We start from the raw sequence: 5,597 nt of genomic DNA on the forward strand, positions 1-5,597 counted from the left end.
ACTCTTCAGCAATCCCTCACACTAAGCATGCTTGTAGTGACAGTGGAGAGGAAAAACTCCATATTAACAGGAAGAAACCTCCAGCAGAACGAGGCTCGGTGTGAGTGGCCATCTGCTGAGGCCGACTGGGGTTCAAGGAAACCGAATTCATTTCAGTTTATTTTTTAGAATAGACTACTTAATGGCTATAAATATGAACAAGTTTAGTTAACCACTTGAGTATCAGGAATTAATACGTCTCTTGTCTGACATTTTAACCATAAAGGAAAAAAATCTCAGTCTCCTCAAAAGGTAGAGTCTCTTGACCCCCTTCATGTAAAGAGCATATAGTTGTGACTCCAGTCGAGGTTATTTCTTAGTAAAAGACCAAGATCTCAGCATCAGTTCATAGATTTTTTTAAGGCGTCTGTGAAGTGAGTCTGCATCTGTGAAAATCAGCAACCAAGGAGCTGGTGGTAGATTAGGAACTGGCACTTGTCCACAAGCTCCTGTGCTTATTGTATTCTGAGAAGTCTGCATATGGAATCCTTAGTACAAAATCAAATATGATGTGTTCACATTGTACCATTTACTACTAAATCTCCTTCAACCTACAAAAATAAGTAACTTTATCAGTGTGTTTAAGAAATCCATGTCTGCCACTAGAGACATCAAAACAAATCTGAGAAGGAAGAATTCGGACAAGCTGGGGTTGGAGAAAGAAACCAACTTTTCTATTAATAACTATAAATCAATGTGGCTTTTAGCAGAATATCATTACAATAAACAGAAATGAAGACTGTAAATGTCATTCTAAGTGTAATTTCAGGCTGATTCTTGATAAACTTGATATAGATAGTACCTACTGTAGCTAGTGAGACTGATGGAACTTTGATTAATATTCAACTACAATCATTCATAGTCAACCCGTCCAAGAGTTTTTGCATTTGCATTGTCGTCCATGCAAATCCAACAAAGCTGCTTTGGTTCTGCAGTGGTTCAGTGAACTGAATTAATAACATTATTCAGGAGATATTGTTTTTTTTTTCACAGCACAATTGATAGAGCAGTTTTATATTGACTATACACACTTAACAGCAGGGGAAGAGCTGTGGCCACCCCTACCAGGTGATTGGCTTTTCCCATGGGAAGCAGTTCCCATCTAAACCAGAAGGTGGCAGCAGTCATACTCTAAAGTGGAATGTCCTAAAGTAACATTTTAGTTATTAATATATGAACCATATATGATTCATTACAATAAACTAAGATTTAAGATGGAAAATACAAAATTCCCGCTCTTTTTAGAGCTAGTTAGTATGTATCATTGGGGAGAACAGAAGGATGTATAAGTGAGAATAATCTAAGAAGCTCCTTTGTAATTAGAGATACATAATTCCTTCACCTATTTACAGGGTTTAACCAAATAATATAGAACGCATTGATGAATAGATAAGTGTTTCAGAAAATTTAAATTTAATTCAGTTTGTTAAATAGCTACAATTCACAAAACATCATCTCAATGAGATTTCATGGCTTTAAATTAGCCTGATTAAAATCCCCAGCAATAATGAAAATGCCCTCTGTGTGAGCAGACTGAAGCTCAGAGATAACCTGGTAAAGAATCTTCTTGGCCTCTTTGTATTAGCACTGAGAAGGATATAAACAGCAGTGATGCTAACCATGATAAATTCTCTGGGCAGATAGAACAGTCTTCAGATGCATTGACTGACTAATCCGTTACTCCGGTTCAAAAGACTATAACTTCTGTTTTGGGTGCATTCAGAAGCCGAAAGTTTAGACTCATCCAGTTGCATTCAAAACATGCATTTCAAGGTTTGAAGAAGGTCAAAATAAGTTCACCTGCAAAGGTTAGTCTGCATTTTAGGTGCTGTTGTTATTCTAAAAGCTAAATACACCTACATTTCTGAGAGTATTTTATATAGACTTTGTTTATACATGTTCGACATTGGCCTGTTTTCCAGTGTAGTCCTGTTTCTCTGACTGTGACTAACTGGATGTGCTCTCTTCATCCTCTGACATGGGAGCTGGCTCGGAGCTCGTCAGCCTGTCAGTGTGTTTCCTGGACGGGGTCGCCTTTTACAGCTGCTTTTTCTATGTCTGATTCTGTCTTCTTGAACCCCAGACGGCCTCAGCAGATGGCCGCTCACACTGAGCCTGGTTCTGCTGGAGGTTTCTTCCTGTTCAAAGGGAGTTTTTCCTCTCCACTGTCACTACATGTATGCTTAGTGTGAGGGATTGCCTTCGAGTCAATGAGTCGATGCAATCAATTGGTTTTCCTTAGATAGAAAACTGAATCAATCTGACTGGATTATGTGGTAAACCTTAAAGTTCCCTGAGATGACATTTGTTGAGAATTGGCGCAATAAAAATAGAATAGAATTAAATTAAATAGACCACATTAGCTGAAAATACTGCGGGATACCCCGGATCTAAGCGAGAGTGTTCCTAGAAGTAAATGATCTGAGTGACCTCAACCGTCTACAAACACATTTCTGTTATTTTGAAGAAACTTGGTGAATGGGAACATGTTGAAGGGTCAGACAAGATGTATATTGTTTAAATATATTTATGATTAAATACCATCTATGCTTCCATTTCCTTAGATCACCTGTTCTTTACATATTGTTTAGTGTCATGTGTGTCTTCTGTTTTCTGTCTACTTATTTTTTTTCCACAGTCACACCCACTTTTTTTCCACTGTGGAACAATCTTTATCAGCTATCCTTACACACACAGCAGTGAGAGCAATGCGAAGTAACTGACATTGATCTTATTACATAACAGCGTACCTAGTGAAAAGTATCAAAAACTCAAAATATTAGAGGTGTGGGACATCTAGGCAGCCTGGTATTAGAATAAAGCTGAGGTTGACCAAGTAGTATCCAAATACCACAAGAATAAAGAAGCATTGCCCTTGCACGTTAACGACAGGAACATAATGCTTGAAGACCTTGATTGTTGTTCAGATTACGTGACGCCCTGTTTCATAGGTGACTGATTGCTAACTGCAAATGCACAATGTATACATTATAAACACAGTTAAACATACGGGCTCGTATCACCATACCAGCCTAAAAAGGAAACATCGGCGGAGTGGGAGTGGGGGATGGGGGGGTAGTTGGGGATGCTGTAAGAGAGAAACTTCTAGATGTTCTTCAGAGATGACAGTGAAACAAAAAACAAATTGTGCTAGCATTCACTGGTATCTACGTTGCTGTTAGGTTTATTTTATGTGATTATAAAATTAATGTGTGTTTATGAAACATTTGTGCGAGGGGATGCTCCACTCCTGTGCCATGATTCAGTCAGGAGATCATCCTGCCTCGTCATTCTGATGGAGCATTCTGTCTTCATGAACTGATCAATTGTTCTGTCAGAACAATACTCTGCTTGTAACCATGTGTCATGTTCTGTTCAGTCTGGGGTTCAACTGTCTCTCCTTTCTGCAGAAATTGTATCCATAAATTGTGTATTTCAGTTCTTCTTAAGCAACAACCTACATTTTATGAACCCGAAGTCGCCTTAAGAAAAAAGAAATGATTGAAAATGGTCCACTAAAGACAATCAATGATTCAGTTGTTCAAATATCTCTCTTTACTTTAATGTTGTTTACTTTTTTCACACTTTTGTCTCACCTAAAGTTGAGCAAACACCAGTTGGAGGAGCTCAGCTTTGTTGCCCTGTAAAGCACAAAGGTGTACTTTGTTGCTGAAAGAAAACTTAAAAATACTTTTAGTGACAAAGTAATCATCAGGAATTGATGGACTGACTGTTCAACATTACTGCAGCGTTCAGAGGACCGATCTCACTCCAGAACATGGCTGAATGAGCAGCGCGACAGCACGCAAATCTACCGCTCTGGAAGTTCAGAGACAGATTAAAAAGTAGGCTTATTATTCATGAACTGATAACTGCAACAATCTTAAAACTTTTTTCTGTGACAAATTAAAGTATGAAAACAGTCTTGTTTCTAAGGATTACTATAACCCACATGCAGAACATTCACAGGAGGCAGATAAAGTTTTAAAGGTTTAATATAAAATATTAACAGGTAAACAGGAACTGGAAACTGGGGTTTGACATCCACTGTATGCAAAAGACAGAACAGGTTAGTGCTGGTGCCCTGAAGGTGGTGCAGGAGTTATTGTTGGTTTACTTACTGGTGCGGCTGAGGTGAACCGCCAGGGGGGAAATATCTGGTCTGTGCCTCAGGAGTCACAGACCGATCCAGGTTTGGTAAAGAGGAGGAAGGGTAAAGTGGATTGGCATTAGGGAGGAGGGTGAACAGGGTTCCGAGGAGATCTTCTGAGATCAAATGAGTATTTGTTGGCTTGTGCCCCTTTGGCAGAATACTGACTTCATATTCCCAGGATTTTGAGAGGCAATGGAAAAGCTCTAAGTTGCACAAAACCCAAAGCATATAAGCGATAATCACTTATGTGCTTTGGGAAGCAAAGGAGAAGCCTATCTCTTGAAACAACAAAATTGGTCCATCCTATCTATTTTTTGATAAAGCTTACAGTTTATCAAAAAAATTGCTCAGGTTATCCAGAGCTATCTCTATAGTTCTGCTGCTATAGGCTTAGACTGCTGGAGGACATAGGGACCCCTTTTTCATCATTCTGCTTCATTCTATCTCTATTCTCCCACTCTGCAGAATCTGTTAGTTCAATCTCTAACGTTCTGCTCTCTCTGCTTTTTCTCATAGTAGCTTCATCTGGTCTGTTCCTGTTTGGCTGTGACTCCATCCTGGAGAGAAATATCAGCTGTGCTGCTGCCACCAACTTTGTTTATAGATGTTCAAGCTCCCCTTGTTTTCCAGTGTAGTCCTGTTTCTGTGACTGACAGGCTAGATGTGGTCTCTTCATCCTCTGACATGGGAGCTGGCTCAGAGGTCATCTGACTGGCTGCCTTTGGAACTGGTTTATAGTTGCCTTTTGTATCTCTGCTTATTTCTGTATCTCTGCTTCTGTCTCCTTGAACCCCAGTGGGCCTCAGCAGATGGCCGCTCACACTCAGCCTGATTCTGCTGGAGGTTTCTTCCTGTTAAAAGAGTTTTTTTTCTCTCCACCGTCGCCACAAGCATGCTAAGTGTGAAACGTAAAGTGCCTTCATTTGCATTCAATTGGCGCTATATAAATGAACTGAATTGAATTTAAAACAATAGAAACATTTTTATTTATTTTTATCAGAATTAGGCCGCCCCTCAGATCAGGGATAGCCTTTTTATAAAGTGACTGCTTCTACTGAGATGTGTTGTAGTATTGCTAGTAATATTAACAACCTATCTGTAGTTCCAGAGCTGCACAGTAAGTAAGGCTTACAGTAGAGAAGTGTCAAAGAATTTGACTTAATTCATTTCTTTGTTTCCTAAAAAGGTAAAGGTTGGTAAGTAGTCTACGGTTAGCATGGACCCCTATGAAGGGTAAACAAAGAGCAGGAGAAACAGAAGGACAGTGCGGAGAACAGGTCAGTCTGGTCTTCCTCCACAAGGAGGATATCTGGGTGTTAACACACCTGTTACCCTGTCTGGGAGGAGTCAGCAGTGTTTGGAGCCATACTGGCTCATATGTCAGAGTGTTTGTGTCTGTTTAAGA

The sequence above is a fragment of the Cyprinodon tularosa genome, unplaced genomic scaffold, assembly GCF_016077235.1.
Source record: "Cyprinodon tularosa strain WSP-4 unplaced genomic scaffold, ASM1607723v1 ctg137, whole genome shotgun sequence".
Taxonomy (NCBI): Eukaryota; Metazoa; Chordata; class Actinopteri; order Cyprinodontiformes; family Cyprinodontidae; genus Cyprinodon; species Cyprinodon tularosa.